Below are 25,841 nucleotides of genomic sequence, written 5' to 3'. Positions count from 1 at the left end.
AATTCTGAGTGTAGCCTACTATTCTTTAATTAGCAGCATCGTACATTTTGTTTAAATACTTATTTTTTCATTTTCCAGATTCCAGATTTTTATTTTGTGTTAAAACATAATGAAAATTGGAATGCAGTGTATGAACATTATATAGGGTTTTTGCTTGAGTACATTATAGCTTGCCAAGTTTTTTAAAAAAACCGACTAATCAAGTCATCATATGGACTAACCGCCAGCTCTCCCTAACCGATTGACACACAAAAAAATGAGTGTCACATTAGAAAACGCGTCTGGTAGGGCAAGTATCGTTTGTAGCAATAGGTGACTGGCCCTGGTAACCCAATGTACCGGTTAAACTACACGCTTATTCTTGTAGGCGTCAATGTAGGATTGAATGTAGGACCGGGATCCACTCTGGCCTTACTACTATGGTTCTTGAAGTAAGATTTTAATTCAACAGCAATTTTTAGATAATATACTCGAAAGAACCCTCCTGCAAGAATATTCAAAATATTACAAAAGAATGAGAATGGAATTGAAAATGAGTATATATCAAAAACTTCACTGTGCCTACTTTATTTCTGACCCTTTAAACTCTTTCATTTGTGACTCTGACCAAGCATTTGCTAGGTGAATTGTGGAAAAATTTAAACTTAACAACCTGGATTCATATAATGTCTTTTGATTTAGTGAAACACACCCTTCAACATTGTCTGAAAGTTAAAATCTAATCCACTTAACAGTTTTGAAATATTACAGCCCCTGAATGAGCAGAGACTGTGTAATTTGGCTTAGCACCCCCTCAGCACCTAACACCTAGATGAAATTTTCAACTCATTAGCCTTACCTATTCTTGAGATATTGCAGATAAGCCAGTTTGACAGTTCAACAGTAACAGTAGTAATAGTAGTAGTAGTATCAGTAGCAGTGAAAAATGATGCACCATTGCTACTGCTTCACGCCAAAACTACTGTCACAGGATTGCGTCGAATCAAGTCGAACCAATGATCAAAGAATATTTGAAGGTTATCAAAGAAAAATGGCCACTAATTCCTGATCCATTTTAATTCAAGGCCTCGACATATAGAACCCGGGATTGATGAAATTTTTATGAGAGCATATTCGATTATAAACTCAAAGACTGTGGCCTTGCTATAAAAAGTCCCTTTCACAGTGCATTTTTTCATAAGATACTAAATCTTACATGGAAATCGCAACATTGGTTTCATCAGCTCAGAAATGTCTAATATCCTTTATTTTGAGATACTTTGCCAGTGGTATTAGCCTTAACACCAGTTTTCGGTCAGAATATGCAACATTAATTCCTATGACGAGAGATAGCTTTTTATTTTTTGTTTTGACGGCAAAGTACCTGATTTTTTCAAATAAAAAAAAAAAAATTCCACTTCCAGTTTTCGAAGAGGGAGAGTAAATATGTTTTCCTCTGTTATTTTAGGAGGGAAAAATCTCTCTCCTAGTAGTTATTACTCTGTAGTATATACTCTGTACTAGCAATGAAAAATTAAAATAAATCTTGATAGACTGTGATGAAAAACTTGACAGCCATAGTTAATTGGAGTAAATCCAAGACAGATAGTCTCAATGAGGGGTAAAGCTGGCATAACCATTTTTCAGAATTGTTAAAAATAATGTCATTTGATCATTTCAAAATGATTATCATCCGTCCTTGGGTGTGAAAACTTTTAGTGGTGTAAACTACCTTTACCCATATAAGCTACTTCCGCCATCTAGATTCTTATTTTATTTTTCTGCCATTTTGACATGGAATGTAAACAGAGTGCACGCTGCTAAAAAGAAAAAAATATAGGGAGAAATTATTGGACTTTTTCACATAATCTTACCAAAATTTGTAAGAAATGCAGTGAATTGCACAACTCAATAATTGGTAAACTATAGAAAGTTAAAAAAAAATAAGCTATTGATTGCCTAGGCTATCTTCGAGGAGGTTCTATAGCCTATATCCTTTAATATAGGCCTGATATTGAAATTCAATTCCTCTTATTTCTATTGAATATTAAAGCAAATCAGGGTTTCATTTTCCCTGAAAACAGAAGTTAAAATGGTAAAATTCTACTTAGCTACTTTTGGCTATCTTGGAAAGGGGTTAGGCTAGGTTAGGCAAATGAAACTTTCAGGGATGGGTCTATAGGCTAAAGTATGGGTAAATTTTGGTAAAATTCTACTTTAGCTACTTTTGACTATCTTGGAATGGGGTTAGACTAGGAAAACAAAAGTTTTCCAGTCTAACCAGGGATGGGTTATCAGGGATAACCCATCAGGGATGGGTCTACAGGCCAAAGTATGTCCCGGGATGGTATTTTGAAGTACCTACTTCCACTCCTTCTCCTTCTAGAGGGTCCTGAAATTTACCTACATAACAGGTCTATACCCATTGAAATTTTGACAAAACAACATTTTACCTTAATTTTCAGTTATCAGTTTCTTTTTCTCTGGCTTTAGCTCTGAAAATGCAATTTCAGTTATTTGAGCAGAATTTTCAGCCATATCAATGTTTTATTTCCAAAGTTTAGGAAATGTATTTGCACATCTTTAAAACCTTATAAATTGTGATTGAGTAAAGTTGTGAAGCTGAAAACAATTTTGTTATGCTTCTTTTAAGCAGAAGATCTATTTTGCAAGGTTTCACTTCTATAACTCACATATTTTTAAAGGTCATCAAAGGTCAGGACCCTCTAGAGGGAGGAGTGGAGGTAGGTACATCAAAATACTTTCCCCGGACATACTTTAGCCTGTAGACCCATCCCTGAAAGATTCATTTTCCTAACCTAACCCCTTTCTAAGATAGTCATAAGTAGCTAAAGTAGAATTTTACCTAAATTTTTACCAAATCATATTATTGACTTACAAATAAAGTAAACATACCACTTGATGCCTTTTTTATGCTCTTTTCAAATATAGCCTAATAATGATTTTTGTCAGAAATGAAGTTTACCAGGAAGGTGCTCAATGGATATTCTTAAAAAAAAATTACATTCTATAGAATGTAAAAATAATATCCAACTACACTTAGTATCAATATAAAACGGTCAATATAGCCTCTACCAAATCATATTTTTTTGTTAGGACTAAAGTTAATAAACAATTTAATTCCTTTTTTTATGCTTATAAAGAATATATCAAGCATTTATGTCGGAATCTAATTACCGCCCCCCCCCCCTATAAATGTCGATTCCGGGTTTGGTATATCCGATCGAGAGGGGGGGGCTGAAATTAATTTCCAATAGAAATTCTTATTATAATTTTAATCAGCTTAAAAAAAAGGCATCGAATGGTGGTATTCAATTTATTTGAAACTCAATAATATGATTTTGTATATATTGACCTATAAAATATCATGGTAGACAGATAATAACATTTTTAAGACTTACACCTTTACCTACCTAGCTGAATATTTGACTGTCTATGCAATATAGAGAATATCTACCTAGTTGGATAATAACATAGCACAGTGTTTGGGATATATATCCAAATAGGTAGATAAGAAGTTGTTCTAAGCAGTTTTGGGTTAATATCAAACTAGCCAGATAAGTTGTTTCTCTTAGGCACAATAAGAATATCTACCTAGTTGGATAATAATGTAGCTTAGTGTTTCTGATATATATCCAACTAGGCAGACAAGAAGATTCTCTAAGCAGTTTGGGGTGAATTTTGAGCAATATCAATATTTTTTTTTCAAAATTTAGGAAATGTATTTGCATATATTTAAAACCTTATTAATAGGATTGAGCAAAGTTGTGAGTCTGTAAACAATTCTGTTTACAGACTCTGTAATTTCTTAAACTAAATAGACAAATTAAACATAATAGTTCAGAAACTAAAGAGTTACCCCCTCCTCCCTCAGAAAATTCAGAAAAACACAATAGCCTTATCTGTAGTGAAGCATTTTTCTACTCGTAAACTAATTTTAAACTAAATAGTTACTCCCTCCTCCCAAAATGGCCATATCAAAATGCTATTATAATCATCATGGGCTTTGGTATGATTTTTGTTGATGTGTTTATTACCTAAAGCATAGAGGTTTAAGCAGAAGATCTATTTTGCAAGGTTCCACTTTTATAACACGCAGATTTTTAAAGGTCATCAAAGGTCAGGACCCTCTAGAGAGAGAGAGAAAGAGTAGAGGTAGGTATTTCAAAACACCTTCCTGGGACATACTTCAGCCTGTACAGACATCCCTAAAAATTTCATTTTCCTAATCAAACCCTTTTCCATTATAGCCAAAAGTAGCTACAGTAGAATTTTACCAAATAGAATACATAAACATTTTCAATTGGGATTGAGCAAAGGTATGACTGAACAATTCTTGTGTCTTATTTAAGTAGAAGATATAGGCCTACATTGAAAATGAAATATGTTTCTTTAAATTGGATAAGTAGAAACCATATAGATCTACAAAACCATATAGGCCTAGGCTACATCTAAAAGAAAACTAGGAAATCAAGAAAAGTGGCATAATTTTGTCAAAATCCTAGGGGGAGGGGAGGGCAAAGTTGGAGCCTATTTTCCCAAATCAAGTGAAAATGACAATGAAAACTGAAAAATAGGCTGTATAGTACCATAAATGTAGGCTTACTAAAGAAAACTGACACCTTTCTTTAGATGCTTTGATTATGCAGGGTTATCTTAGTTTTGACAAGACTTTGAAGAAACTAAATTTTAGTGGGGGGGGGGCAAATTGGGGTCGGGGGGGACAGTTGCTCCCCTGAATCTTATCAAATTACACATCTGGCCAAGAAGTCCATTTGTAATTATAAAGGCCTCCATGTGCAGTTATGCTTAACAAGTGCCAAGTTTGAAAATAAGGAACATGAGTAAAAAATCAGCCAATACATCATTGAGCTTACACACAACAGTATTCTAAAGCACAGATCACAGTATTACAGCTTTGAAATATAATTGTCTCCATTTCCTAAAAAATGAAAACAGGGGAAAAAAATACACAAAATTAAAGGTACTTATTAAGACTCCAGAAAACAAAGAACCATATCTAGAATTGGTATATCTCTAGGTGGCCCTATAATTTAGCTAGGATGAAAGTGAAAACACCATTTGATGTCTTTTTTTATGCTCTTTCATAATACAATAATTGCTTCTGGTGCAAATTGCATCTTGAGCCCTTAAAGGGCCCCAAAGGTATTTCACTTTTGTAATCACATAAAGAAGTTACAATGTAACATGCAAAATACTTGATTTTCAATTGAAACTGTTTTCCTACCATTTCAAGTTTTTGAATGCCATCAACAAAAATAGTGCTGAATTTTGCAATTTGAAACTTTGCTGTCAACAATTCAGGGTATATATTTTCATATTAGGGGGGTGAGGGGCAGAGTTCATGGTAAATTTGCAGTGGGCCATATAATCTAGCTAGGATGAAAGTGAAAACATTATTTGATGCTTTTTTTATGCTCTTTTGTAATTCATATAATATATCTTTGGGGCCCCTTTAAGGGCTCAGGATGCAATTTGCAACAGAAGCAATTATTGAATTATGAAAGAGCATAAAAAAAGGCATCAAATGATGTTTTCACTTTCATCCTACATAAATTATAGGGTCACCTAGAAATTTACCCTAGAATCTAATAAAATCCTAATGAAAAACAGGTTTCCACTGCCTTGTGAGGTACTGCTCACTGTGTGAAAAATATTTAAACTTTAGTTTTTGGGATTGAAGAGGCAAAAAAGGTACCTAGGCTAGGTTATGTATCTAATATATGCTATGCCCTCCCCCCCCTAATGTTCAAATATATAGCCCAAATTTAATCATAAGCTTATATTTTCATCCTATTTTGTTTATTTCATTAGCATTAACAAAACATCACTTATTCCATGTTTTCTGGTTGGTAATAAGTACCAAATTAAATTAATCTTGTTTTTTTTATCACTTCATTAATACATTTGCCAATCTGAATATCTTTGGAATATCTTCCAAAGATATATCTTTAGAATATTTTCCTAGGTGATCATTAAGGCCCTGGATGAATTCCTGAGACTTTCACTCACCTAACTCAGCCACTTTGCAAGATTAATAAAGCTCCTAAACTAGAACTTTACTTCTGTAGTGGTTACTTAGTCCAAAAAGAAAGACCATAAGATTTGTGAAAATGCTTTAAAACATTATACAAATATTCACTATATCATTCTTAAAAATGTATTCAAGTGAATTTACTGGGTAAAAATATGTATTTTATTTATTTATTTATTAATACCAAGATACGGTAAGCTTTAACAAGCTTGTTGCACAAAACAATTATAAAAAAGTCTATAACAATGTCAATGACATAACAAAAACATACAGTAACTGAAAAACATTGGAAAAACAATATTACTGGAACATGCAAGAACATACCAACTTAACTGAAACATATCTGTTAATAATTGAAACCTACGAAAAAGTAAGCCTACAAAATAACTGTCACACTGTCACAAATCAGGTAATACAAAAGTAAAAATAATCTCAAAATGGATTGTGATAGGACCTAGTATAGAAATCTGTAGAGCCTAAACTACTTTTGAAAGACTGGACTGTGGTACTTGCAACTATTTCCGATGGAAGTGAATTCTAAGTCGTCCACACTTGACTAGAAACAGAGCTCTGGCATTTTATTTTCAGTGAACACGGTGGATAAATTTCGTCTAGGTGCTGATAGCTATTATTTTATTCTGCAAAAGTGAAAAAGTGAGTTCGGGTGGTATTATCAATATTCCTAAAAATTTGAAATGTATTTATTACATCGGCTCTATCACTTTAATTGTCAGTTTAATATACATATGCTGATATTTATTCCCTAAAGTCATAATTAATTTCTTTAAGCTATAAAAGTGAAAACATTTAAGGTTTTTTTTCAGTAAAGTACAAATTATATTCTGACTTTTAGAAACCATAGGGGTTTAGAACCCCACTCATATTAATTTCTGCTCGTTTTGAATTTGAATCAGTTCTTTATTTAAATTTCTGTTCGTTTTGGGTTTCATTCATTTCTGGATACTGATTTGTGGTGGTTATATGCTTGGTAGATTATTTGATTCTTTTTTTGTTCATTTTTGGTTTAATGGAGTTTGTAACTAATTTTTGAAAAACTCGTTTTGTGGAAAGAGTTTTTTTTTTAATTAATCTCTGTTCATTTTATATTGACATAGTCCTTTTCAGGGAAAAAGACTGAGTCTCTCCTAAAGTTAAATAACCATCCATTCCATAAAAACTTAAATACCCCCTGGGCATAACTTACAAGCCTTACCCCTAATCTCTGGGTTTGTTTCAACCCCAAAAGCCTTGTCATATGATATTTAGACTATTTTTAATAGAATAGCTATCTCAAAATTTCTATTAGATGCACTTTGGGACAGCACAATGTGTGTGTGAAGGGGGGGGGGGGTAGCTGCCTTCCAATCACTTTGACTCTTAAAAAGAGCACTACAGCATCCGATTAAAAATCTAATCCGATTAAACAACCCTTACCCTGAGGGATGTTGGGGGGGGAGGTTGTCATCCCCAAAGACCTCATTTTCAGAACTTTCAACCATGTTGAACAAAATGGCTATCTCAAAATTTTGATTGGATGTGTTTGGGGAAATGGTGGGCATGAGAAAGGGTTAATTGCCCGTATTCACTTTTGACTTTTAAAAAAGGCACTAGCCCTTTCAATTTCCAATTGAAAGAGTCTTTTTTGAAGTTTCTACAACAGCACTTTCTATAAAAACCTTATACACCCCCAGGGTATAACTTACAGCCCTTGCCCTGAGGGTTGTGGGGGAGGGGTGTCATTCTCAAAGACCTGGTATGGGGGGGGGGGCATTTTCCCTCTGATCACTTTTGACTAATAAAAAAGGCACTAGTCCTCTATTTCCAATCAAATGAGTCCTTTTTGAAGCTTCTAAACCAAAACTTTCTATAAAAACCTCATATGACCCAAGGACATAACTTAGGACCCTTGTCCTGAGGGCTATGGGGGAGGGTTGTCATCCTCAAAGACATAATTTCCAGACCTTTCAACTATGTTGAGCAAAATGGCCATATCAAAATGCTATTATAATCATCATGGGCTTTGGTATGATTTTTGTTGATGTGTTTATTACCTGAAGCATAGTTAACTTCTCTTGGAAATTGACCCATTGTTGATCTATACTCCCTTGTAGCAGATGTCCCCAGTCCATGTCACTCAACTTTCCTCTGATTACTGCATAGTCAGTGTAGGCCCTTTTTGTTTAGTTGTTTGTGAATTTTTTGAAAGGCTAAATGGCTATGAAAGGCCATATCAAGAATCAAATTCTAGTTAAACCAGTAAAACTGAATCTCAGCTATTGAATAATAGCAACATTGTTGCTTATGTTGAAACACCAAAATAGTGGCATCAATCAGGACTAAGAGGCCTATGTCCCTGTAGATTTTTTGCTCCCTCCCTAGATTTTTAAAAATTACTGTTTTTGGGGGTAATTTCTTTGAAGAAAAAAGCATGATTTGCCCCTCCCTCCTTGATGCTGAACAAAAACATTTTGCTGCCCTCCTAAATTTGCATGAATTGACACCACTGACTGAAACCATAGAACCACATTACTGCTGGAAAAAAATCATAACAAAAACTTGCACAGGGAATATAAACCTAAACGTTAAGCTTGCTGAGTTACAAATTTTCAATATATTCAATATATCTGACTGTAGGGCCCAAAGTAGGGTTCTTTCTACTGTGTCCCTTTCTAAGATTAAATTAAAAAAACAAGTTTTTTTTAACCTGAAGTAAGGAGCAACATTAAAACTTAAAACGAACAGAAATTATTCTATATATGAAAGGGGCTGTCCCCTCCTCAATGCCTTGCTCTTTATGCTAAAGTTTTTTTTATTGTTTTAAAAAATAGAGTTGTGAGAGAGAGTCTAACTTTAGCATAAAGAGCAAGGCGTTGAGGAGGGGACAGCCCCTCTCAAATATGGAATAATTTCTGTTTGTTTTAACTTTTAATGTTGCTCCTTACTTTCAGTAAAAAAAAACTTGTTTTTTCATTTAATTTTTGAACGTTTTTGAATTAATGGAGGTTTTGATTTTGGCTCACCATAAATGAATAATTAAAAAAAATATATTCATTTTACTTTTATTTGGTTAAATGGCTTTCTTGAAAGTTGTTTAATTTTATTTACGAATATTTTTATTAGTAATAAATATACGTAACTTACGAATTAACTTACGCAACGAACTTCTATATCCATATATTTTCAATAAGTATATTAGGGGGTTTGCCCCCAAGTCAATACCTCGCTCTTTACACTAAAATTCGAATTTTCTTCCAATTCTTTAAAAATGACCCCTTAATCACAAAGGCCGTTAATTAGAATAAATAGCTCTTATGAAAGTACTAAAAAATCTTTGGCTTAAAGAGCGAGATATTGACTAGGGGGCGAACCTAATCATATACTAAATAATTTCTGTTCGTTTTAAGTTTTGATGTTACTCCTTACTTTCAGTTGAAAAACTTGTTTATTTTTTTATTTGATTTCTGAACGTTTTTTTAAATAATGCTGGGGAATCTGGTGCCCCCTTCATAGCAATGTCCCTTCCCCCTTGAAAACTTCCTCCATCGAAAGATCCTCCCGCATAACCCCCGACCCCCCCCCCCCCACTACCAGAAAAAAATCCCCCTCGAAAATGTCTGTATACTTCCCAATAACCAATACTTTATGTAAACATTGGGTAAAGTTCATAACTTTCAGCCCTCCCCCCAGGGACTTGGGAGGATCAGGTCATCCTAAAAGACGTATTTATTATATTTTCGACCATGCTGAACAAAATGGCTAGGAGGGGGTCTACTTGCCCTCTATTTTTTTGGTCACTTAAAAAGGGCACTAGAACTTTTAATTTCCGTTCGAATAAGCCCTCCCACGATATTATAGGACCACTGGGTTGATACAATCACACCTGGGGAAAAAAAAACAAAAACAAACAAATAAACATGCATCCATGATCTTTCTTCTGGCAAAAAATACCAAATTCCACATTTTCCTGATAGGAGCTTGAAACCTCTACAGTAGGATTCTCTGATACGCTGAATCTGATGGTGTGATTTTCAGTCAGGTTCTATAGCTTTTAAGGGGTCTTTCCCCTTTTTTTGAAAATCAGCCACATTTTCTCAGGCGCGTAACTTCTGATGGGTAGGACTAAACGTGATGAAACTAATATATTTGAAATCAGTAATAAAATCTGATCCTTTTGATGTATCTATTGGTATCAAAATCCCGTTTTTTAGAGTTTCGGTTACTATTGTGCTGGGTTGCTCTTAACTTACAGTTCATTACCATGAACTGTTTGATCCTCAACCACCACTTTTTTGTCTACAGACACCCTGTACTTCTTTTTTCTCTTTGACTTCTATAGACCCCAGTATAACTATCCAAAATCAAAATAAATGAAGTGAGTAACAAATTCTTTCAATTAAATCTTATAGTCTGCCCATGAACTTGTAAAAGCAAATTGTCCTAGGGGCATGCCAGGAATAAATTAAATGCATATAAACACATACTCCAGTAGCAGCTGAGCTGCTATGGGGATCACTATTACAAAAAAAAACAACAAGTTAACAATTCAAACATTTCACTATACTCCTTCATAGAGCTCCACCAACAGTAAAGAAAAAATAAGAAAAAAAAACGCCAAATGGTTATCTAAAAATCTGGATTGGATGTATTTGAGAAAAAAGGATGTGGGGGATTGGTTTCCCTCTGATCACTTTTAATTCTTAAACAGAGCACTAGTACTTTCAATTTGCAACCAAATAAGCCTCCTCAACAGTTTGTATGATCCCCCCCCCCCAACATATCAATTGTCTCTGGAAAAATAATTATAAATAAACAATAACACATTGAAGCCTCATGGCTCTTTCAAACAGTTCGTGATAACAAACTGTAAGTAAGGAGTGACCATACTCAATAGTAACCAAAACTCCAAAAAACAGAATTTTGATGCCAATAGATATGTCAAATAAATCATGTTTTTATGCTGATTTCAAATATATAAGTTTCATCAAGTTTAGTCTTACCCATTAAAAGTTATGCGCCTGAGAAAATTTACCTTATTTTCGAAAAAAGGGAAAAACACCCCCTAAAAGTCATAGAACCTTAATCAAAATCACATCATCAGATTCAAAGTACCAGAAAACCATACTATAGAAGTTTCAAGCTCCTATATGCCAAAATGTGGAATTTTGTATTTTTGTCAGAAGAAAGATCACAGATGCGTGTTTTTTTTTCCCAGGGGTGTTTGTATCGATCCAGTAGTCCTAGAATATCGTAAGAGGGCTCATTTTAACGGAAATTAAAAGTTCTAGTGCCCTTTTTAAGAACCAAAAAAATTGGAGGGCAACTCCCACACTCATTTTTTCCTGAAGTCACCCAATTAAAATTTTGAGATAGCCATTTTGTTCAGCATAGTCGAAAATCTAATAAATATGTCTTTTAGGATGAATTAATCCCTTACAGTTCCCAGGGGAAGGGCTGCAAGTTATGAACTTTGCCCCTTGCTTACATATAGTATTGGTTATTAGGAAGTATACAGACATTTTCAGGAAGGATTTTTTTCTGGTGGGGGGGGGCTGGAGGAGAGGGTTACTCGTGGATGATGCTTCCTTGAGGTAAGGGACATCTCTATGAAGGGACATTTCCAGATTTCCTAGCATTATTTAAAAAACGATCAGAAATTAAATTAAAAAAACAAAACAAGTTTTTTCAACTGAAAGTAAGAAGCAACATTAGAACTTAAAACAAACAGAAATTATTACGTATATGAGGGGGTTCGCCCCAAGTCAATACCTCACTCTTTACGCTACAGTTTTTTTTTAGTGCTTTCAAAAGAGCTATCTACTCTAATTAAACAGCCTTTGTGATTGAGGGGTTTGTGATTTAAGCAAAATTTTAACTTTAGCGTAAAGAGCGTGGTATTGACTAAGGGGAGAACCCCCTCATATACTTAATAAAAAAAACAATAAAAAAAGCGATACGGCTCAATAGTAATCAAAACTTTTAAAAATGTATCAAATAATGTCAATAAATGTATCAAAAGAATGGGCTTATAATGCTGATTAAATAAAAAAAACAATTTTTTTAAACTGAAAGTAAGGAGCGACATTAAAACTTAAAACGAACAGAAATTATTCCGTATATTAAAGGGGCTGTCCCCTCCTCAACGCCTCGCTCTTTACGCAAAATTTTTTTATTGTTTAAAAAAATAAAGTTGCGTGACAGAGTCAGACTTTAGCGTAAAGAGGGAGGCGTTGAGAAGGAGAAAACCCCTTTCATATACGAAATAATTTCTGTTCGTTTTAAGTTTTAATTTCGCTCCTTACTTTCAGTTAAAAAAACTTGTTTCTTTTATTTAATTTATGATAGTTATTTATTTAATGCAGCTTTGATTTTGGCTAACCGTCATTGAACAAGTAAACAAAATTTGCATAAAAATTTCACTTTTCCTTTGCTAAATGGATGTCTTTACAAATTAACTTACGCAACTAACTTCTATATTCCTATATTTTTCTTCTGGCAAAAAATACAAAGTTGCAGATTTTTGCAGATATGAGCTTGAAACCTATGTAATAGGGTTTTCTGATACGGTGAATCTGACGGTTTGATTTTCATTAAAATTCTTTCACTTGTAGGGGATGTTTCCCCCCTCTTTAAAAAATCGAGTAAAATTTCTCAGGCTCGTAGCCTTTGATGAGTAATACTAAACTTAATAAAATTTATATATTTAGAATCAGCATTATAAACCCATTCTTTTGATACATTTATTGACATCAAAATTCTGTTTTTAAAAGTTTCGATTACTATTGAGCCGTATCGCTTGTTTTTTTATTGTTTTTTTATTACATATATGTTATTACGTATATGAGGGGGTTCTCCCCTTAGTCAATACGACGCTCTTAACGTTAAAAGTTAAAAAAAATTCGATTCACAAACCCTTGAATCACAAAGGCCGTTTAATTAGAATAGATAGCTCTTTTGAAAGCACTAAAAAAACTGTAGCGTAAAGAGTGAAGTATTGATTCGGGGGAGATCCCCCTCACATACGTTATAATTTCTGTTCGTTTTAAGTTCTAATGTTGCTTCTTACTTTCAGTTGAAAAAACTTGTTTTTTTTAATTTAATTTCTGATCGTTTTTAAATAATGCTTGGAAATCTGGCGCCTCCTTCATAGAAATGTCCCTTACCCCAAAGAAACATCCTCCACGGACAGATTCTCCAGAGTAACCCCCTCCTCTAGCCCCCCCTCCAGAAAAATATCCTTCCTGAAAATGTCTGTATACTTCCCAATAACCAATAAATAATGCTGGCAAGTCCGGCGCCCCCTTCATGGCAATTTCCCTTCCCCCATGAAAATTTCCTTCATGGACAGATCCTCCAACATAACCCCCAACCCACACTTCCCTCCCACTACCAGAAAAAAAACCCTCCTGAAAACTTCTGTATACTTCCCAATAACCAATACTATATGTTAACATTGGGTAAAGTTCATAACTTTTAGCCCTCCCCCTGGGGGGTTTCGGGGGATTAAGTCATCCTAAAAGACATTTATCATATTTTCGACAATGCTGAACAAAATGGCTATCTCAAAATTTTGATCGGGTGACTTTGGGAAAAAAATTAGCGTGGGAGGGGGCCTAGTTGTCCTCAATTTTTTTTGGTAAATTAAAAAGGGAACTAGAAATTTTAATTTCCGTTCGAGTGAGTCCTCCTCAAGTATTCTAGGACCACAGGGTTAATACAATAACGCCTGGGAAAAAAAAAACAACAAATAAACACGCATCCGTGATCTTTCTTCTGACAAAAAATGGAAAATTCTAAATTTTTGCAGATAAGAGCTTGAAAACTCTACAATAGGGTTTTCTGATACGCTGACTATGTTGGTGGGATTTTCACCAAGGTTATTTTGCTTTTAGGGGGTATTTTCCCCTTTTTTCGAAAATAAGCCAAATATTCTCAGGCGCGTAACTTTTGATGGGTAGCACTAAACTTGACGAAAGTTATATATTTGAAATCAGCATTGAAATCTGATTCTTTTGATATATCTATTGGTATCAAAAACCCGTTTTATAGAGTTTCGGTTACCATTGAGCCGGGTTGCTCCTTACTTACAGTTTGTTACCACGAACTGTTTGATTCTAAATATATAAATTTTATTAAGTTTAGTATTACTCATCAAAGGCTACGAGCCTGAGAAAATTTACCTGATTTTTGAAAGAGGGGGGAAACATCCCGTACGAGTGCAAGAATTTTAATGCAAATCACACCGTCAGATTCAGCATATCAGAAAACCCTTTTACATAGGTTTCAAGCTCATATCTGCAAAAATCTGCAACTTTTTATTTTTTTGCCAGAAGAAAGATCACAGATTAATGTTTATTTTTTTTTTTCAAGGGTAATCGTACCAACCCAATGGTCCTAGAACATCAAGAGAGAGCTCATTCGAACGGAAATTAAAAGTTATAGTGCCGTTTTCAGTGACCAAAAATTCTGGAGGGCAACTTGGCCCCATCCCATGTCCCTTTTTTCCCAATTTCGTCTGCTTAAAATTTTGAGACTGCCATTCTTTTCATCATAAAAACCCAACAAATACACCTTTGAAGGTAACAAATTCCCCCTAGAGCCCTTATGGAAAGGTCTTAAAGTTATAAAATTTCCCAATTGTATACGTATAGTATTTGTTATTGGGAACTATGCATGCATTTTTTTGGGGGGAGGAGCGCAAATTTTCTGCTGTTTTTTTTTTCCACAAGGAAGATTTTCCATGGGGAGGTAAGTTTCCAGGGAGGAAACTTTTCAGGGGATTTGCCAGATTTCCAATACGAAATTCTTTTTATGTGTCTTGCTTTCATTTTGCCGACTCCTTACTATTCCTTAAAAAATTAGCTCAGCAATTATCGCGAATTTTAGTTACGTGGTACAATTTTTCCATGGAGAAATTTCCCGTGGGGGAAGGGAATTTTCAATGGAGGGGGAACTGGATTTCCCAACTTTATTTAAAAACAATCACCAATTAAATATAAAACAAATTTTTTTGTACTTTCATCAGAGATATTTATTCTAATTAACGGCCTTTGTGATTAAGGAGTCATTCTTAAAGAATTGGAACACGATTTGAACTTAACTTAAAGAGCTAGGTATTGACTAGGGGGCGAACCCCATAATATACGTAATAAAAAATACGAATATAGAAGTTCGTTACGTAAGTTAATTTGTAAATTACGTCAGAACCAAATTTAGAGAAGGCCATTTAGCAAAAGAAAAGTAAAATTAATATGCAAATTTTGTTTTTATATATATATATATATATATATATATATATATATATATATATATATATATATATATATATATATATATATATATGTATATATATATGTATATATATGTATATATATATATATATATATATATATATATATATATATATATATATATATATATATATATATATATATGTATATATATATATATATATATATATATATATATATATATATATATATATATATATATATATATATATATATATATATATATATATATATATATATATATATATATATATATATATATATATATATATATATATATATATATACTGTATACCCTAGAGTAGCTCTACTAAATTGTCTGCTAATGGACACGCCTTGAATAAAATGTTGAAAGTAAATTAACCATAACAATTTTTTTTGCTTGAGATATTTTGCTGTTGCTTTTATTATAACTAAGCTACAAATTTTCATCCTTATCTTGAGCAAAAACAGATTATATGTCATCATTCTTAAAATAAAACTAGACCTTCACTGCCAAGGTCCTGTGCAGTGTTGCTGCAGCAACTCTGATCCATGGGTCACAGTTTTGGAGCAGCACATACAACTGTATGTTTGGATCTCTTACCACTTCTGAGCTACAGACTGCCGATCAAAAAAAAAAACAGCCGCAAAAGCAGGAAGTATGTTGTTCAACACAATTGCTACAGAGCATGATGTGCTGCTCAGCCTGCTGGAGCTTGCTCTGCAGCACAATTACTGTGAATACATCAATCAACAAACGGCTATGAAGAGAACCACTAACAAGGGTATACACAGTCTACCAAGGGACAGTTTGTGGTCGAGGTTTGAGGCGGCAAGGCTGCTGAGCCAATGGGCAGTATACGGAAATTTGGGTTTTTGGCAAAAAATATTTACTGGTTTACTTAGAATTGACCAGCTGAGGTGGATAACCTTTGAAGTAACTTGTGGGAGAAATGATTGAAAAGCAGAGTGCAAAGATTCGCTTGTAACCTGTTGGGTAGGCACTCATTAATTTCCACAAGAAATGTTGTACCATTGCCCTTTACAGTCAAGGCACTAGCAATCTTGATATTTCATAGTTTTGGAAGTCCAGGAGCTTTGGAATTTTGAAGCTTACTGGCTTCTTGGCTAAGAGAACCAGTGGCGTGAAATTTCTTAGGGAGAAGTCTACTTGACCTATGTGCCCATCATATTTCAGGCAAATCTGGGTAGTACTGTATAGATGGTAGGTGGATTCGAAATTTGCACACACCTTTCAGAACCCATAGTCTCTGTCTCCTTACCCCATAAGTTTTAATAAAATTTAAGTATTTTTGTGCAATGTTTGGAGAAGGAGTTTATGCCTCTGTCAATCATTCTTTTTTGGTACTTGCCCTGCAAGTTCCAAGCCAATTGAGAGAAAATAGTATTATCACTATTTTTAAAAAAAAATTACGCTTTATACATGATATTCAACAAATCCGAGAAAATTGGGATTTTTGTTCAAATGATTAGAGTTCATTTTCCAACAGATGTTGAAACATAACCCTAATCATAGAAAACTTATACAGATGGATCTGTCCATGGTGAGAGAGCTGGAGCAGCTGCATGTATTCCATCCCTGTACCTTAATCTTCATTCTCATCTTCCATTGGGATCCTCCATTTTTTCTGCTTAATTGTGTGCCATCTGCCTTGCCCTAGATCAGGTATTGACAAAGTTCCAAAGCAGCCAGTAGCAGAATTCAATAGAATTCCCAAAGCTGCCGACACTTTAGCTGCATAACTTGTGTTTTGACAGTTTTTCTTCAAGCAAAAAGTATTCTATATGTAAAAATGGTATTTTCAGACTAAATCTGCCAACAAATTTGAAAACTGCTTTGTAGCATTGCCCTAGATGTTCTTATAAATTATTGCTTAGAGTCCAAAAATATTCTTTGTTTAAATGAATCCAAATCTACTATACTTTTGCTCCAAAATAATAATAGAATTGTCAATTACAATGACCTATATAATATTATAAGATAGCTACTGAATCTTCTGGCTAAAGGTAATTGGATTTTTTTTCGGAGGGGGTTTTACTAAAAAACACATTTCGGGGGGGGGGGTTACACAAAAAAAATATCAAAAAACGAATACGAAATTTGTTTATATCCATTTTTGTTACGTTTTTACGAGTCAGACAAACTTTTCGGGGGGGGGGGTCAAACCCCCCAAACCCCCCTCGGGGTATGGCCTTGCAGTAAACTAATATACTCACCAAGGGCGCTGGCAGAAAAATTTTCCAGGTGGGGGGAGACACCAAAACAGCAGTGGTGGTTGGGTGACAGTTTAGGTGGTTTAGGCTCTAAACTACGACTTTACCCCGAAGAGGATGTATTTGCAATGAATTTAAAATTCTGAGAATCTAATTGATTTAAAAGTATCAATAACTATATTTTAGGCTTCCCAGTTGCAAAAGAAGTAATGCCACACGGTGGCAGTCTGGATTCAACAAACTTGATTCGCTTTATTTGTAATGAAATTAGACTACGTTTGGCGATCTGTAATTCCGTATCAGCTGTAATGAGGGGGGTTTGAGTCATTATTTAGGTGGGGTAGGGTAGATTCCTACGTAAATGCATTTTAATGGACAAACTGCTTACTCTTCATGAGGCTTTACACAAATCTTGAGAGAGGAAGGGGGAGTAGGAATTAATCAAAATTTTTTTCTATACAGCTAATATGTTACATTCCCATATCTACCAGCACAGAGGTGGAAAAGGCAAGGCAGGTCATCATCAGCCCTGCCATGAAATTTATGGGGGGGGGGCAAATACTGCTAGGAACTTAGTTTTCAGCAATTTTTAATGATAATATTTTTCTTTTTCATTTATATGAAGTACTTCAATGTATTTAAAAAATATATGTAATCTATTTATTGATAAGAAGCCGAGTCAAACTCAAAACGAGCAGAAGTTAACATGAGTTGGGCTCAAAACCCCTATGCCTTTCCAAGGCCAGAACATAATCTGCACTTTACTGAAAAAATATAAATGTTCTTACTTTTGTAACTTTAATAAATCAAATAATATTAACATTTTGATTACTAAATAAAAGTATATGTATATTAAACAGACAATGCACATTCATTTGTATTTTTTTCCAGTAAACTGGAAATTATGTTCTGGCCTTGGGAAGGCATAGAGGTTTTGAGCCCAACTCATGTTAATTTCTGCTCGTTTTGAGTTTGACTCGGTTATTTGTTGTAATTTCTGTTGATTATGTGTTTCATTTATTTCTCGACGCTGATTTGTCGCAGTTTCACGCTTGCTAGACTATTCGATTTTGTTTTTTCTCATTTTTTGTTTAATGGAGCTCTTTACTTTTCTTTGAGAAACTTATTTTGAGGAAAGTTTTTTTAATTAATTTCTGTTCGTTTTATATTGACATAGTCTTTTCAGGGAAGAAGAAAATAATACCTTAAATTTTTTAGTTTTTTTAAGACTTTATAGTTTGGCCAGTTATTTGTATGCTGGAGAAAATTTTTTAGTAATTTTTAACAACATACACCCTTTTAAAAATCTGGACATAAATAGTAGTGTTTAATTGTTTCATACCTCCTCTAGTTGGCCTGAAATGGAAAACTTGATACCATTCACAGAAAAATATGTTTACTTTCTTTGATAGCTTGGATACACTTAAATTTTAAGAGCAGAAGTAGCCCCGAAAGTTTGAACATAATACCCTCAGTCGTTCTTGGGATACTGCTGAGATGCCTTATTGGGAATTAGCATTGACACAGTGCATTTTGAATTGATCTTGAGGCAACATTTAGTTTTTAAAACATAATGGGCAAATGGGAGGGGGGGCGGGGGAGGGGGATTAGTTGCCCTCTAATCACTTTCGACTATTAAAAATGCCATCAGCCCTTTCTATTTGTAATCGAATGAGGCCTTTTCGAAGTTCCTACGACAACTTCTTCGATACAAAGTGTCCTGGTCTAAACAACAACAACAAAAATGAATCGTACATTATACCCCCAACGATCTTTACTATAAAAATTTCAAGCCTTCCAATCACTTTTGACTATTAAAAAGGGCACTAGGCCTTTCGATTTCCAGTCGAATGGGTCCTTTTTGAGTTTCTATGACAATGCTTTCTATAAACACCTTATGCCCCCAGGGCATAAATTACAATCCTTACCCTAAGGGCTGTGAGGGTGGTTGTCTTCCTCTAAGACATAATTTTCAGAATTTTCAACTACGTTAAACAAAATGCCTATCTCAAAATTTGGATTGGATGTGTTTGGGAAAATGGTGCGCGTGAGAGGGGCGATAGTTGCTCTCCCATCACTTTCAACTATTGAAAAAGACACTAGCCATTTCAATTTCCAATCAAATGAGCCCTTTTGAAGTTTCTACGACAACGCTTTCAATAAAAACCTTATATGCCCCCAGGGCATAACTTACAACCCTTTCCCTGAGGGCCGGGGGGAGGGGGTGTCATCCTTAAAGACCTAATTTCCAGAACTTTCAACTACGTTGAACAAAATAGCTATCTGAAAATTTTGATTGGATGTATTTGGAGGAACGATGCGCGTGAGAGGATGATTACTTACCCTCCAATCACTTTCGACTATTAAAAAGGGCACTAGCCCTCTCAATTCCCAATTGAATGAACCCCTTTTGAAGTTTTTGACAACTCTATCTATAAAAACCTATCAAAATGGTTATCTCTAAACTTTAATTGAATGTGTTTGGGGAAATGGTGGGCGTGAGAGGGGGGTCAATTACTCTCCACACACTTTTGACTATTAAAAAGGGCAATTTCAATTTCCAAAAAAATAAGCCCTTTTTGAAATTTCTACAACAATTTCTATATAAATTTCTATATAAATATTTTATTTTTCTATATATTTTAAATTTTCTATATAATATATAGAAATTTCTATATAAATCTTATATGCCCTCATGGCATAACTTACAACCCTTGCACTGAGAGCTCTGAGGGGGTTATCATCCTAAATTACCTAATTTCCAGAACTTTCGACTATGTTGAACAAAATGGCTGTCTCAAAATTTTGATTGGATATTTGGGGAAACGGTGGGCGTGAGAGGGGGGTTAGTTGCCCTTCAATCACTTTCGACTATTAAAAGGGCACTAGCCCTTTCAATTTCCAATTGAATGAGCCCTTTTTGATGTTTTTACTACATCACTTCCTATAAAAACCTTACATGCCCCCAGAGCATAACTTACAACCCTTGCCCTTAATGTTGTGGGGGGGGAGGGTTTTCATCCTTAAAGACCTAATTTCCAAAACTTTCAACTACATTGAATAAAATTCAACTACGTTGAATAAAATGGCTATCTAACAAATTGAGGGGGTTAGGTGCCCTCAAATCATTTTCGACTATTGAAAAGGACACTAGCTCTTTGAATTTCCAATCAAAAGAGCTCTTTTTCAAGTTTCTACGACAAAGATTTCAATAAAAAATTATATACCCCCAGGGCATAACTTATAACCCTTGCCCTGAAGACTGTGGGGGAAGTGTCCTGCTCAAAGGTATAATTTACTGAACTTTAAACTGCGTGACACAAAATGGCTATCTCAAAATTTTGATTGGATGTGATTGGGTAAATGGTGGGCGTGAGAGGGGCGTTAGTTGCCCTCAAATCACTTTTGACTATTAAAAAGGGCACTAGCCCTTTGAATTTCCAATGGAATGAGCCCTTTTTCAAGTTTCTACGACAAAGATTTCAATAAAAAAACCTTATATGTCCTCAGGGCATAACTTATAACCCTTGCCCTGAAGACTGTGGGGGAGTGTTGTGCTCAAAGGTATAATTTCCTGAACTTTGAACTGCGTGGAGCAAAATGGTTATCTCAAAATTTTTATTAGGTGTGTTTGGGGAAATTTTGGGCGTGGAAGGGTGTTAGTTGCCTTCCAATCACTTTCGACTATTAAAGAGGGCACTAGCCATTTCAATTTCCAATCGAATGAGCCCTTTTTAAAGTGTCTATGACACCGCGTTCTATAAAAACCTTATGTGCCCCCAGGGCATAACTTACAACCCTTGCCCTGAGGGCTGTGTGGGAGGGGGGGGTTGTCATCCTCAAAGACGTAATTTCCAGAACTTTAAACTACGTTGAATAAAATGGCTATCTGAAAATTTGTTTGTAGAAAAGGTGGGCGTGATAGGAGGGTTAGTTGCCCCTCAATCACTGTCGACTATTAAAAATGGCACTAGCCCTTTGAATTTCCGATCGAATGAGCCTTTTCTGAAGTTTCTACAACAATACTTTCTATAAAAAACCTTAAATGCCCCCAAGGCATAACTTAAAACCCTTGCCCTAAGGAGTGTGGCGGACTGTCCTCTTCAAAAACATGATTTTTATCTGAAAACAAACTACGCTGAACAAACTGGTTGTCTCAAACTTGTGATTGGACGTTTTTGGGAAAATGGCGGGCGTGGAAGGAGTGTTAGTTGCCTTTCGATCACTTTCGACTATTAAAAAGGGCACAAGCCACTCCAATTTCCAATTGAATGAGCCCTCCGAAGTTTCGACGACAACTTCTTCGATACGAAGTGCCCTGGTCTAAAGGAAAAAATAATAATAATACATTGTGCCAACATCGTTCTTATGTGCCCCCAGGGCTTAACTTAAAACCCTTGCCCTAAGGGTTTTGGGGGGAGTGTCTTCCTCAAAAACATAATTTATATCTGGAAATTGACTACGCTGAACAAAATGGCTATCTCAAAATTTTGATTGGATGGGTTTGGTGAAATGGGGGCGTGGAAGGGGTGTTAGTTGCCTTCCAATCACTTTCGACTATTAAAAAGAGCACAAGCCACTCCAGTTTCCAATTAAATGAGCCCTTTTCGAAGTTTCTACAACAACTTCTTCGATACGAAGTGCCCTGGTGTAAAGGAAAAAAATAATAATATATTGTGCCAGCATCGTTCTTAGGTGCCCCCATGGCATAACTTAAAAACCTTGCCCTGAGGGTTTCGGGGAGAGTGTCCTCAAAAACATAATTTCTATCTGGAAATCAACTATGCTGAACGAAATGGCTATCTCAAAATTATGATTGGATGTGTTTGGGGAAATGGTGGGTGTGGAAGGGGTGTTATTTTCCTTCCAATCACTTTCGACTATTAAAAAGGTCAACAGCCCTTTCGGTTTCCAATCGAATGAGCCCTTTTTGAAGTTTCTACGACAACTCCTTCGATACGAAGTGCCCTGGTATGGAGAACAAAAAATAAATAATACATTGTGCCAACATCGTTCTTTACTTAGGCAGCGCATTGCGCTGCCTATGATATCGACAGTTTTTACTTGGTTATCAAGCACCAAAATATTTAATGCCTTTAGACTCAGTGTTTATAAAACGTAACGCATTGTCAAATTAGTTTGCTCAAAGTAAAACATCAAAATAAGATTAAGAAAACCAAATGAAAATTTTTAATTCAATATTTTTAATTTAATTTTGAATGCCAAAAGCCAGTGTATTTGACACCTTAATACTTCATCAGAGGCAACGCTGTAGCGTTGCCTATAGTAAAGGCCATATGGCTCCAATGTTTTATTATTTATTATTATTAATTTTTTTTTCCCAGAGGCACTTCACATGGAAGGGGTCGTCGTAGAAACGTTAAAGGGGGCTCATTTGATTGGAAATTGAAAGTTCTAGTGCCCTTTTTAATAGTCGAAAGTGATTGGAGGGCAACTAGCCCCCCCCCCCACGCCCATCATTCCCCAAACACATCCCATCAAAATTTTGTGGTATCCGTGTTGTTCAGCGTAGTTGATTTCCAGATATAAAATGTGTTTTTGAGGAGGACACTCCCCCACAACCCTCAGGGCAAGGGTTTTAAGTTATGTCCTAGGGGCATATAAGGTTTTTATAGAAGGCGTTGTCGTAGAAACTTCAAAAAAAGATCATTCGATTGGAAATTCAAAGGGATAGTGCCCTTTTTAATAGTCGAAAAAGATCGGAGGGCAACTAGCCCCCCCCCCCCACGCCCATAATTTCCCTAAACTCATCCAATCAAAATTTTGAGATAGCCATTTTGTTCAGCTTAGTCGATTTCCAGATAGAAAATATGTTTTTGGGGAGGACTATCCCCCACAGCCCTCAGGGCAAGGGTTGTAAGTTATGCCCTGGGGGCATATAAAGTTTTTATAGAAGGCGTTTTCGTAGAAAATTCCAAAAGGGCTCAATCGATTTGAAATTCAAAGGGCTAGTGCCATTTTTAATAGTCCAAAGTGATTGGAGGGCAACTAGCCCACCCCCCCCCGCCCATCATTCCCTCAAACACATCCAATCAAAAGTTTGAGATAGCCATTTTGTTCAGCATAGTTGATTTTCAGATAGAAAATATGTTTCTGTGGAGGACACTCCCTCACAACCCTTAAGGCGAGGGTTTTAAGTTATACCCTGGGGGCATATAGGATTTTTATAAAAGGCGGTGTCGTAGAAACTTCAAAAAAGGCTCATTCGATTGGAAATTCTAAGGGCTAGTGCCCTTTTTAGTAGTTGAAAGTGATTAGAGGGCAACTAACCCCCGTCTCACGCCCATCTTTTCCCCAAACACATCCAATCAAAATTTTGAGACAGCCATTTTATTAAACGTAGTTTTAAGTTCTGGAAATTAGGTCTTTGAGGATGACAACTCCCCCACAGCCCTCAGGGCAAGGGTTGTAATTTAATGATTCTCCGCTATGCAAATCTGTATTTTTTTTTATGCTCTGCTTATTCTGATTTAATTCCAAGCTTTAATTTGTAGCAAGGACACAGTTATGAAGAAATGCTTGACCCGTTGGGGGGGGGTGGAGAGGAGCCGAAAACCAGTGATGCCATTTGTTGAGATCTTCCATAAGACATTAGGATTTCAGCCCTGACCTTGTGGTCTTGAGAAGAGTATACATATTGAGATGTTTTCATATATGATGATTCTTTCAATATATATATACATATATATATATATATATATATATATATATATATATATATATATATATATATATATTAGGGTGGTCCTTATTTTTCAAAGTAGGATTTCTTCAGCAGGCACCCCCTAATCTTGTTTCTATAGTTAAAATACCACAGAATCCCAAAAAAGAGCCAAATATATTGACATTAAGAGGTCCCTACCAGAGGTTAAAATTTTTGGTTACTGTATGCTCATTGCTCAAAGCTGCATGTCTTGCACAGTTTTAAACATTTCAATAGTCAACACTACACTATAGTACAGTATGGTAGCTTTATGAACTACTGGACTTATTTACTTATTTATCTGTAGGCTTCCCACAATGCATTTCAACACAAGACGCCATTTTTGTTGTATGCAATGTGATTGAAAATGCAAATTTCAAGCTTTTGTTAGTTTTATGAACTACAATATATTAATTATGCTTCACACTGATACACACTGATACAGGTAACCTTATTAATCTGATACTTTGTTGCAGACACACTGACACTAACACAGCAATGAGTGACAGCATGGACTGCATGATTTGTACAAGTGACAGTACTGATGCAATATTAAAACCAACTACAAGAAGTGAAACAGACATATGGCTCATCGGGCAATTGTCAGACACTCTGATTTCAACAAAACTACCGTCAAAGAAGGAGGCCATGGCGCTATTCTATCACTACAAGCAAGTGGTGAACCAGACAGTCTGTGAAGCAGCACATTCCACAGCCAATGACATCCTTGCAGTTTGGACAAAGGCACACATTCCAACAAGGCTCAAGAAACATGAGGTAAACAAAATTCAGTGTCTCTCTAAGGAGTATGACAACCTGAAGAGAAACAAAGATAACAAACCTAAGCGTTCAGAGACACTGAAAAAAAAGGAAGAAGAGTGGAAAGTGGGCCGGGACGTTTTGTTTGACATTGCACACGCCAACGCAATGGAGATGATACGTATCCAAGAATACCGTGAGTTTCTGTTGGCGCAGTGGGAACCAGGACGCCGTGGAAAGATGGGCAGTGTCGACAAGGTAAAAATAAAAAGAGCATCATCTCAGAAAAGGAAAGAGTACCATGACATAAGAATTGAGAAGGAGAGGCACGAAAGAAAAACAAAAGAAAAGAAAGTGACACCGGAATCATCATCTGACAGCAAAACAGGTCAAGAAATTAAAGACCCCAAAACAGAAGATATAAAATCATCAACCTCAGCAAAACGTCAAAAAAGAGGACGAGTAAGCATATTGGATGACAAAATTTCAGCCTGTCTGGATGTGGCTAAAGTTAGTGACAGAGGCGCTGCATTACTTCTTGTTCCGACTCTGCAACACGCTGGTCATGATCCTGCTGAGTACAATGTCAATCACTCTTCAATTCGCAGAGACAGGATAAAGCGGCGCCAGGTAATAGCCAAAAATCTACGACAGGAGTTTAAACCAACAGTTAATCTAACTATTCACTGGGATGGAAAACTTCTAGAGGATATCTGCAGCAGACAGATTTTCGATCACCTTCCAATGTTGGTCTCCGGAGCAGGTGTAGATCAGCTTATTGGTGTTCCAAAGCTAGTCT

The 25,841-nt window shown here is 35.4% G+C and overlaps 1 protein-coding gene across 2 annotated transcripts in view; it reads left to right on the top strand.

Annotated features, from left to right (window-relative positions):
- The first annotated feature begins 1,780 nt into the window (after nucleotides 1-1,780).
- Nucleotides 1,781-25,841, top strand: part of CkIIalpha (casein kinase II subunit alpha) — a 45,567-nt gene continuing 21,506 nt past the window's right edge. Inside the window, exon 1 of one of the 2 annotated variants that reach the window (XM_089105516.1) lies at nucleotides 1,781-1,861. The gene's annotated coding sequence lies outside the window, so the exon portion shown is untranslated. Of the gene's footprint in view, nucleotides 1,898-25,841 lie in introns of both variants that reach the window. The other variant, XM_089105515.1, reaches the window with a different exon arrangement.

This window comes from Artemia sp. Qi Xiang Cuo, chromosome 19 (assembly GCF_049724085.1).
Source record: "Artemia sp. Qi Xiang Cuo chromosome 19, ASM4972408v1, whole genome shotgun sequence".
Classification (NCBI taxonomy): domain Eukaryota; kingdom Metazoa; phylum Arthropoda; class Branchiopoda; order Anostraca; family Artemiidae; genus Artemia; species Artemia sp. Qi Xiang Cuo.
This window is presented reverse-complemented; position numbering and strand designations above follow the sequence as displayed.